The sequence below is a fragment of the Bidens hawaiensis genome, unplaced genomic scaffold (genome assembly GCF_021521415.1).
Source record: "Bidens hawaiensis isolate Kalapana, Puna unplaced genomic scaffold, B.hawaiensis_p1.1 tig00115836_1, whole genome shotgun sequence".
NCBI lineage: Eukaryota > Viridiplantae > Streptophyta > Magnoliopsida > Asterales > Asteraceae > Bidens > Bidens hawaiensis.
Window position 1 is genome coordinate 6,649 of NW_027504802.1, and position 10,917 is coordinate 17,565.

The 10,917-nt window shown below is 36.5% G+C and overlaps 1 long non-coding RNA gene across 1 annotated transcript; it reads right to left on the reverse strand.

The window, feature by feature from the left end:
- Positions 1-1,852: 1,852 nt before the first annotated feature.
- Positions 1,853-10,879, reverse strand: LOC143608261 (uncharacterized). Its single transcript, XR_013149211.1, has 6 exons — positions 10,642-10,879; positions 8,548-8,785; positions 7,776-7,995; positions 7,592-7,690; positions 2,236-2,382; positions 1,853-2,154 (listed from the first exon to the last, which is right to left on the reverse strand). It is a non-coding gene; the product is annotated as an uncharacterized LOC143608261 (long non-coding RNA).
- Positions 10,880-10,917: the final 38 nt, after the last annotated feature.

Consider the following 10,917-nt stretch of genomic DNA (forward strand, 5'->3'; position numbering starts at 1 on the left):
CCTATAAAAATTGGGATTGGTAAATTCATTTAAAAAGTTTTAATGGTTATTCGGTTCTACGTCTAGAACCATTGGTTTTACCCATAACCGAACGGGGAACCGTTTAATGAATATATTGAGAATCGAGAATCGTAAGGTAACACACGTTAGCGGTTCTGAGGCACTAGTTCGGTTCCGGTTCCTCAATTCTAGCGGTTCCGAACCGTTTCTTGCTCGCCCATACTCATTAACTAAATAACACAGCATATGATATTTTTTTAAAAATCTATGGCTCTTAACAACCCCAACCATGATCCCAAACACATTGACAAGTATCTGCTGCTATGCAATCGCCCGTGTACACCAATCTTTTACCATAACATTGATTGACGCAAGTGAAAGTAGTACATGGATCTAAGTGCCAACTTTCCTTACATGCATTTCCCATCATCGTGCTCCCTAAATTAGTTAGGCATGTACATAGTAATCTAAATAAGTATTAAGTCAACAAAATTTTGTTACTTATATATAAGAAAGTTAGAAATAAAAAACTTGAAAGCGTGATAACCAATAAGTAACGCGTTGCTTACCGACAATTACGAGTATGAATATAACTACAAAACAAAACTTTGTGAAAGACATTCTTATGATATGTTGGTGTGTTATAATGAAAATATTATGCAACAAAGTATTAACTATATACTCGAAGAAATTAATATTAAACAATAATAAATGCATAATATTAATGATATTAAATAACAATAAACACATGCTATTAATGATAATAAATACCAATAAATGCATTTTATTAATGATAATAAATTTGTCACTTTTTGCATAACATATAAATTCTGTTATAAAAACTATATGAAGAATTTATTATCAATAATAGCGTACATATGTTATTTAATACCATTATGTATTTGTTCAATCTTAAAATATACTCTCTCTGTCTCTATTTAAATGTGATGGTTTGAAAAACACAAATTTTAAGATAGATTGAATAATTACCTTTTTTTTACCAAATGATAATAATACACTTGAAAATTAGGTCCATCAATATTGTTTATTAATGCTAGTTGTATGTGTTTAAGGGTAAACCTGAAAATTGTCTATAAAATTTGAAGTTGACATTTGTAATGAGAAATAAAAAAATAAAAGAGATATGAGCACTTTTAATGAGACGGAGTAAGTATTTTTATAATGTTATCAAATGATTTACTCAGGTATAAAGTAGCATTTTATTGCATAATATTTTTCATTATAACACACCAACATATCATACAAACTTCTTCCATAACATTAATGTAACTAATAGTAACTAACCGAACTGTTTTAGTACGCATTTGACGAAACCTTAGCAATTTGTCCTATAATTTCTATCAAAACCATGTACTCCGACAACACTACTACCGATGTCTCCGCCACCTACTTGACAGGGTCTCCACTGCCACTGCGCTCACCGCTATATAAACAAATATAACAGGTGGACCCATTTTTAATATATATTTTCCCCTAAAACGACTTGTTTCAACCAAAGCTAATTGTAGTTCACACCCGTTTAACCAAAGTGATACCTCTTTTAAAACGATACGTTTTGGCCCAACACCCAACCTGCCCGCCTGTTTGTTGAGCTTAACTGTAACCGTCACATATATTAGGATTTAGGTCCGATTATATATACAACAAATAGCAAACAAATGATGTGAGCGAAAATCACTGTTCATTATCAGTGATTCTATACAGCTCCTAAAGCAACAATTACAACCCTTTACTGCTGACACAAGTGATCTACAAACCCATGAAGCACTATGATACAACCTATAAAAATTACAACTCATTAAGCACTATTGTACAAGCTTTCAAAGCATTAATTTGTAAAAGTAAATTACCACTTACTAGTGAGATTTCACCATATATGAATTGATGTAATTGTATATCCAGTTGAAATACACCCTCCATTCGAAGATTTTACCCTTCAAAATTCACCCGATAATAACACGTGCTAAGGCGTATTTTAGTCTTTAGACATTTCAAGGGTAGAAAGGTAGTTTCACACTGACTGACCTGCAAACTTCATCCTGCAAGCTCACTTATTGGTGGTCGGTCCATCACGCTAGATGCAGCTATCGCATTTCTTTGTAATTGAGGGTCAATATCAGGCAATTTAGGAATCTAAATTCACAACAAACAAAAAAAAACAAATGTTAAAAAAGTGTTACTTTCTAGAATAAAAAAATAACCTTAATCCTATACCTGTGCCAACACATCGATTGTCCGACGTAACAATCGCGCTAAATCTCCTTCGTCCATTGCACAATCCATCATCATTTCCCGCCACGTCAGACCAGATGCCCATGCTTCTACCATACCCGAAAATTGGCTATCTAAACAGCAAGGTATCTGTATTCATATACATAAAAATTTAAAACCTCATAAATCGTTTTTCATATATTTCTTTTAGCAATAATATAAGTTTGTATAATCATATGTTTTGGCCCGTACAGGCTTGTAAACGACCAAAACAAACATGAACGAGGCATTTTAACTTTATCGAACAAACGATTGAGTATGAATAATGGCACAAACGGGGTTTTCTTTTCGTGTTCATTCGTTAAGAAAATGAACGTTTTATGTTCGTTCGTTAGTAGTATAATGAACAAATCATGAATGTAAGCGAACATAACCAAGCAAACACCAATTATAATTAAGTTAACGTAAACATTAATCTGTTGGGCTTAAAAATTTAATAAAACTAGACTATATTGTAACAAGTGATATTTTAATATCATAACACTACAGTAAATTGTAATGATCTGACAAACTTGAAGTCATAAATGAATATATAAACGAACGAACTTAAACAAGCATAAACTAACAAACTGTTAAATGTATTGCTAGTTGTTTTAATTAGGGTTTTAGCCCATGTAGTTTGCTAAAGCCCATGGGCCCTTTATGGGTTATAGTTAGGGTTTTACTTGTGTATATATAGGTGGTTCCCCCTTTGTATTATTCACACCTTCAAGTAATAAATATTACTTCACTACAACCATCTTATTCTTTACATGGTATCAGAGCTACGGCTCTCGATCCAAACCCTAGCCGCCATCTGATCCGAACCATAGTCTGACCAGCCCGCTACCAGATCTGAAACGAGCTTTAACCTCGTTATACCTACTGTTTTGTCACGAAATCTTTTTTCGAGACACCTCCTACCATCACTGCCGCCACCATCGTAACCAGCAACCTCCGAAACATCATCCGTCAAAAAATCGCCGCCACGCGCCGCCCAGTCGCCGTCACTGTCTCCCACGCGCCGGCGCGTGACTGGGGAAGGTCACCGGATTTTTTCCAGATCTGTTGTTTTTTACTTCCGAAGCTTCCTGTGTTGTTAGTTTTCTGATATAACAACCTTTTCTTTTTCCGTCTGTCTCGGTTATTGTGTTCGAGTTTGTTCAAGCACCTAAGCCACCAGATCTGAAACAAACCCCAGCACCGGTTTCCGGATTCGTTTCAAACCCGTCCAGCCAGCCACTGTCGGAGTACTGTCACTGTTCACGCCGGATTTACTGTTCACGACGAGTTATTGTTCACTGCCGGAAAAGTTATTGTTCGCTGCCGGAAGTTATTGTTCACTGCCGGAATCTACCATGAGAAACGAAAAACACACGTATACATTTACTAAGGAGGAGTATGATCTGATTCAACGGTTTCTTGCCTCCCAGTTGAATCCTCCTCAAACCAACTCAGCACATCCGGGTAAGTTTTCTAGCCTCGACTCATCGTGGATAATCGATTCTGGAGCCACACATCACATGACTGAGAATCGGGGTATTTTTTCTAGTCTTCAAAATGTTTCCCATGCACCGGTACGTCTTGCCGATGGATCTTCATGTCCCGTTCTCGGCATAGGATCCATCAGCAACTCGGAAAACCTAAAACTGTCTTCTATCCTATTTGTTCCTAAATTTCCTACCAGTCTTTGTTCAGTGAGTCAGATTACCAAACAAAACAACTGTTCTGTGACCTTTTACCCAACTCACTGCGTTTTTCATGAACTAGGAACAAACCGGGTAATTGATACTGGTTTTGAATCAGGAGGTCTCTATCGTATATCCCCGTTTTCGCATCCTGTAGCAAACTTATGTGATTCTGCTGTCAGGGAGGCTCACTGTCGGTTAGGTCATCCCTCTACAACGGTTCTAAGGCAAATGCGACCAGATTTACCACTTTCCTCTTTTAATTTTCATTGTGAGTCGTGTCAACTTGGTAAACATACCAGGCGTCCCTATCCCCCTAGGGTGCCTAATCGAGTCAGTTCTTGTTTTGAACTGTTGCATTCTGACGTATGGGGTCCTTGCCCTATCAAATCTACGTTGGGTTTTGAATATTTTATTACCTTTATTGATGACTATTCTCGCACTACTTGGGTTTATTTGATGAAATCTCGTAGTGAGGTATTTTCCATATTTCGAGAATTTAATGCTTATGTTCAAAACCAATTTAACACCACCATTAAAACTTTACGATCTGATAATGCTAAAGAATACTTTTCCACCGACTTTTCTTCATACTTAAAAACCAACGGCATTATTCATGAGTCATCGTGTGCGTATACATCTCAACAAAATGGTGTGTCCGAACGCAAAAATCGTCACATTGGATGTTGCTCGCACAATCATGATCCAGTCACGTGTTCCTCATCGTTTTTGGGGAGATGCCGTTCTCACTGCCACATATCTGATTAACCGCATGCCCACACTCGTTCTTCATGGTAAAACACCGTTTTCTGTACTATTTCCCAATGATGATCCATTTCCTCTCGCACCTAAAGTTTTTGGTTGCGTCGCCTATGTTCATGACCATCGTCCGAAAACCATCAAACTTGATCCCCGAGCCATTCGTTGTGTCTTCCTTGGTTACTCACGGGTTCAAAAAGGGTATCGGTGCTATAGCCCATCACTTCACCGATACTTTACTAGTGCTGATGTCACCTTTCATGAGTATCCTTACTTTCCCGAGTGTTCCACTCCTGTTTCTGACCCGTTTCCTGACCTCGATATACCCAAATCTCCCTTCCTCCCCACCATTCCTGTGTCGATTCCCTCTACAGATCCTATATCTGCTAATTCTGACCCATCGACTGAACCTCCGCCACTACTTTTCACATATGCTAGGCGAGGTAAGGGTCAAATATCAGAGACACTTGATTCACATCCAGACTGCAACCCTAAGATCTCCTCAGATCTTCCGTCTGTATCCGAACAATCTACACCTCTCACTGATACATCCTTACCCGATCCAGACACTACCCCTGATACACCCGTTTATGATCCTCCTGGTGCACCACTACCCGATATACCTATTTCTTTTCGCAAAGAACCCCGGAAATGCACTCGTTACTCGATTCAGGACTATGTTGCCTACACCCACCTATCTTCTGAATCTCATGCGTACACCACTACCCTTGATTCCTACCCGATTCCCAAAAATGTGACGAGCGCTCTCGCTCACCCAGGATGGCGACAGGCTATGGAAGATGAAATTGGGGCTCTAAAGTCCAATCATACATGGGATCTTGAAACACTTCTTAAAGGGAAGCGTATTGTTGGTTGTCGTTGGGTGTTTACAGTTAAACTACACCCGGACGGCTCCTTACACCGCTTAAAGGCTCGGTTGGTCGCAAAAGGGTATTCTCAGGCATATGGTATTGATTATGATGAGACCTTCTCGCCAGTTGCTAAGATGCCATCTGTCCGTATTTGTATCGCTCTTGCTGCCATTAATCATTGGCCGCTCCACCAGCTTGATGTCAAGAACGCCTTTCTTAATGGTGTTCTTGAGGAGGAGGTATATATGGAGCAGCCACCAGGGTTCGTTGTTGAGGAGGAGGCCTCGAAAGTTTGCAGACTACGTCGTTCTCTATATGGTCTTAAACAGTCTCCTAGGGCATGGTTTGGTCCATTCCCTAGTGTTATGGGACAGTTTGGGATGACTCGGAGTGCCTACGATCACTCTGTCTTCTTTAGACACCAGAAAGGAAAGAGGATTATCGTAGTTGTTTATGTGGATGACATTATAATCACAGGTGATGACGAGGTCGGGATCACCGAACTCAAGCAGTTTCTTCAGTCTCAGTTTCAGGTCAGCGACTTAGGTCGATTGAGGTATTTTCTTGGCATAGAAGTATCTCGCTCTCCACAAGGAATACTTCTCTCCCAACGAAAGTATGTCCTTGATATGTTGACCGAATGTGGCTTACTAGGTTGTAAACCTGTTGATACCCCAATGCTTCCTACAAAGAAACTCCTCCCAAAGGAAGGAGATCCAATGAAAGATCCTGAGCGATACAGACGATTGGTTGGTAAACTTAATTATTTAACCGTCACACGACCGGATATCTCCTTTACTGTCAGTGTTCTGAGCCAATTTATGGCTGCACCATACACCGGTCACTGGGATGCTGCCCTTCGTGTCTTAAGATATCTTAAGACCTCACCTGGTTTGGGTATATTATACTCTGATCAGGGTCATTGTCGTGTGGGTGCCTTCACGGAAGGAGATGGTCGGATATCAGGGTTCTCAGATGCAGATTGGGCAGGTTGTCCGATTTCTCGACGATCTACCACCGGATATTGTGTGTTTGTTGGAGGAAATCTTGTATCATGGAAGAGTAAGAAGCAACACACGGTTTCCCGGTCGAGTGCCGAATAGGAGTATAGAGCCATGGCAGATGTAACATCAGAGATGACATGGTACGTCGTCTTCTCATAGAACTCGGGGTTGTTTCTAATGACTTGATGAGGTCATACTGTGATAATCAATCAGCCATTCACATAGCCAAGAATCAAGTATTTCATGAAAGGACAAAACATATTGAGGTCGACTGCCACCTTATCAGAGATCGAGTAGTAGGCACACAAACTGATCCTCCATCCATTCAACCGGTTCATGTGAAGACAAACTTTCAGCTTGCAGACATTCTAACTAAACCGCTCCGGAAAGCTCAAATAGATTTCATTTGTAACAAGTTGGGCATGATTAACATCTATGCTCCAACTTGAGGAGGAGTGTTAAATGTATTGCTAGTATGTTTTAATTAGGGTTTTAGCCCATGTAGTTTGCTAAAGCCCATGGGCCCTTTATGGGTTATAGTTAGGGTTTTTACTTGTGTATATATAGGTGGTTCCCCCTTTGTATTATTCACAACCTTCAAGTAATAAACATTACTTCACTACAACCATCTTATTCTTTACACAAACAAACAAACAAATTTTATAGAACGGACGGTCACGAACATAAATGAATGAATGAAACGATTTCATGTTCATTCTACTTACTAAATGAAAAAAATCTTTGTTCATGTTGGTCTCGTTTATTAAATAAACGGACTTAAACAGCGTAAACTAGCAAACATAAAAAAGAAACATAAATGAATTTCATTAATCGAATATTCACGAACACAAATGAACGAACGAGAAAATGTGTTCACGTTCCTTCATTAACTAAATAAACAAAAATTTTTGTTCATGTTCATTCGTTTACTAAATGAACGAACTTCACGTTTGGTTCATTTACAATCCCAGGCCCTTAATTAACCCGATGAACTAACCTGTACGTCATGCTTTTCTTGAAGTTGCAAGAGTGATCTTCTGTGGTCATCTAGAAATTAATAACTTCTAAAACAGTACTAGAAGGTTCATAAATATAACTGCAAGAAGAAATTTACATGTTAAACAGTTAAAAACCAATTAAACCATTAAACATTATAATTATATACATATAATATAACACACCTGTTATTTTTTGAAGGTCTAACTTTAATTCCTTCAGAAACAATACTTCCACACACAGCAGCTAATTGTGTGGTTTAAGATTAAATAATACTTTATTTCTAAGAACCATTGCAATCCAAAGCTCGTTTTCGCCTCGAAGAGCCGCAGCGGTTTCTCCGAGAGGAAATATTACATGTGTATTAATATCTAAAGCGCGTATTTCATGTATCACATTGCTCACCTGTTGAAAGTATTTACCATTATTACTATAGTAATATAATATATTAACTCAAATGTCGGTATAATCAGTGTTTTTAAAGTTTCATTTTCACCCCTTATACTATAATAGTATACGCCTTTAATTCATTTATTTATCATTCAATTTGATTTTTCTCTAATAAGCGTTAGTTAACTTTCTTAAAAAGCTGAATACACAACTGTGCTTAATTTTTTCTTTTTTCTTTTCTCAACATCCTGGTATAAGTTTTGTTGAAAACAGAGTTGTATTAAAAATAGAGTTTTTTTTGGTATGATAAGCTATACGAGTGTCTCCATACCGTGACGAACTGAACTGATTCCGACCAAAAAATTTCAATCGATGTATTTTGGTCGAGTTTAAAACACGTGTCAATATCCTTTTGGCATATCACGACTTTATTATTTTTTTTTTGGCTTTTCGCTTTTGGTTGCTATAGCGAGTGCTGGTGCCGTAACAAACTGAACCAATACAGACCAGATTCCCAACGCATCGCAGAGGGGAATTATATGAAGGTATTGTTATATATCAGATTACCTGCAGAAACCTCCTTCCATCAGACGGTTCAATCTGCTGTAACGCAGTTATTAAACGATTTGATCTCGCTTTCAAGCGCTCGATCTTTTCCTCAGTGAATCTAGCAACATCCACTATTTTTTTGTATTCTTTAAATCCTTCAGTTTTAGCTATTTTTTTCTTTAAATGAGAAACTTTATTTCTTTGATTCTTGTAAGCTTTCTACTGCATCGTAGTATGCTTGCGAATATTGCACAACCTAATTAACAAAAAAGATATAATTATTAGTAGTTAATACACAATATCCAAATGATTTCATAGGGATTTGATGTTGCAATAATCAGTTTTTAATGTTTGAATTAAACGGATTCTGTTTATCATCTACAGCCCACAGAATCAATTTAAATAATCGGTGTAAGTTAGTAACATATTTAGTATATGACTATTTCACCTTTCTTAAATATATCAATTTTAACTCGTTATTTTTTGAATCAAAATGGTTTAAGCCATGTAAACAAGATTCATTGAGATTAAGGAATCGAGTTATAAAGTTTTTAAATGTAAGGTATAATTCATATATAATACAATGTAAAAGTAGATTTATAATCCAATGAATATATATTCACTTGTACTTCCATACATAAGGGTCTAGTATATTTTTAAAAAAAATCAGGATACCAAATAGTTAATATATTTCGTGATCAGAGGAAACAGATCATGAACTGATCATCATCGTCCTCGTCCTCGACGTCGCCGCCGCCGCCGCCGCCGTACTCAGTAAATCCCACCAATAGCAAAGCTATGGAAGCCTCTGAGGAGGGTAGATGTATACCCCAAAGGAATAGAGAGGTTGCTTCCAGTGATACCTCACTTAAATATGAAGGCTTGTTAGTTAATTTAATATGTCCCTTTTTATCTAGTCATTGTGTCTTATATTTTGTTAATGTTTTTTTATCATATTATTTTATTTTTTGTATTTGAAGACCAAAATGACTTTTCATTTAAAATAACAAGCGTTGGAAGAGACTCACGATTGTTTAAGCATACAAGTTATAATTAGATCATTGTTACAATAACTTTATTTTGTTAGTTGTTATCATACTTATCGTTGTAATATTAGCCTTTATATATAAATTATTAAATTTTATTTTCAGACTAAAATGACTTTTCATTTAAAATAGAAAACGTTAGAAGAGACTCACGATTTGTTTAAGTATACAAGTTATAATTAATCAATGTTACAATAACTTTATTTTGTTAATTTTATCATAAATATCGTTGTAATATTGACCTTTTATATACAAGTTATTAAGTTTTTATATTCGGGGCCTATTTTTTCATTTGCCCCGAGCCCTTGAATTTTTAAGGATTCTCGGGGACGGCCCTGCTTATATGTGTATATAAGTGAACCAAGTAAAGCCAAGCTCAAGCTAGCTTGGACTAGGCTCATTTATGCCCCAAGAAAAATGAGCAATGTTATCATATGGTCATTTATGGCACGTTTATATAACATGGGTCGATTTGAGCTATATTTCATAACCAATAGGTCAACTGAAAAAAGTTACATAGAGAAAGGATCCAGAAGTCACCTAAATAGCTTTAATTTAAGAGATTATATTATTATATTGGGGTGGGATACGGTACAAATAAAATGAACAAATAACTAGAGTAATTACAGTTTTGAACTAGAGTAATTATGTTATAAAAAATAATATAGTGTAATAATAATTACTCTAGTGTTAACATAAATACTCTAGTTATTTGTACACTTCTCACGATAAAAGTCATATGTATTTGATCAAACCCATAAAATATTTCACACCACATGTGAAAAGTTATACGTGATTATTAGACAAATGTCTTATTTTGTTAAATAAAATAGGCAAATCTTATATTTATTGATACAGATATATGAAATTTAAGATTAATATAGGTAAATATGCGAACTAAAAATTTGACTAAAATAAGGGCAGAATAGTCATATTCTCATTGTTTTAATGAAATAGGTAAATTTGATATTAGCAATATCAATTATATTTCTTTTTCCTTCACAGCAAGTATCACAATCTTTAAAAAATATAAACGAAACAAGAAACAATGATTATTAGTTATTACCTCGTTATCCTCAGGAAGACTACTTAAAACAGGCACGTTTAAACTCCAAGACCATGTCTCTAACGACCCTTCCATACACCAAATACCTCCAAGTTCAGATTGACTAAGCTTCTGCCACTGCATCTCCATTTTTTCAAGATGAACGGTCATGATTTCACAAGGCAAAGCATCACCGTTATTCAAAGCAACATTAGGAAATCCCGATCGATAAACCGTCTTAATGCACCTTTCTGTGAAAAGATACCATGTGTTATCTGAACCAAGAGCCACATAATA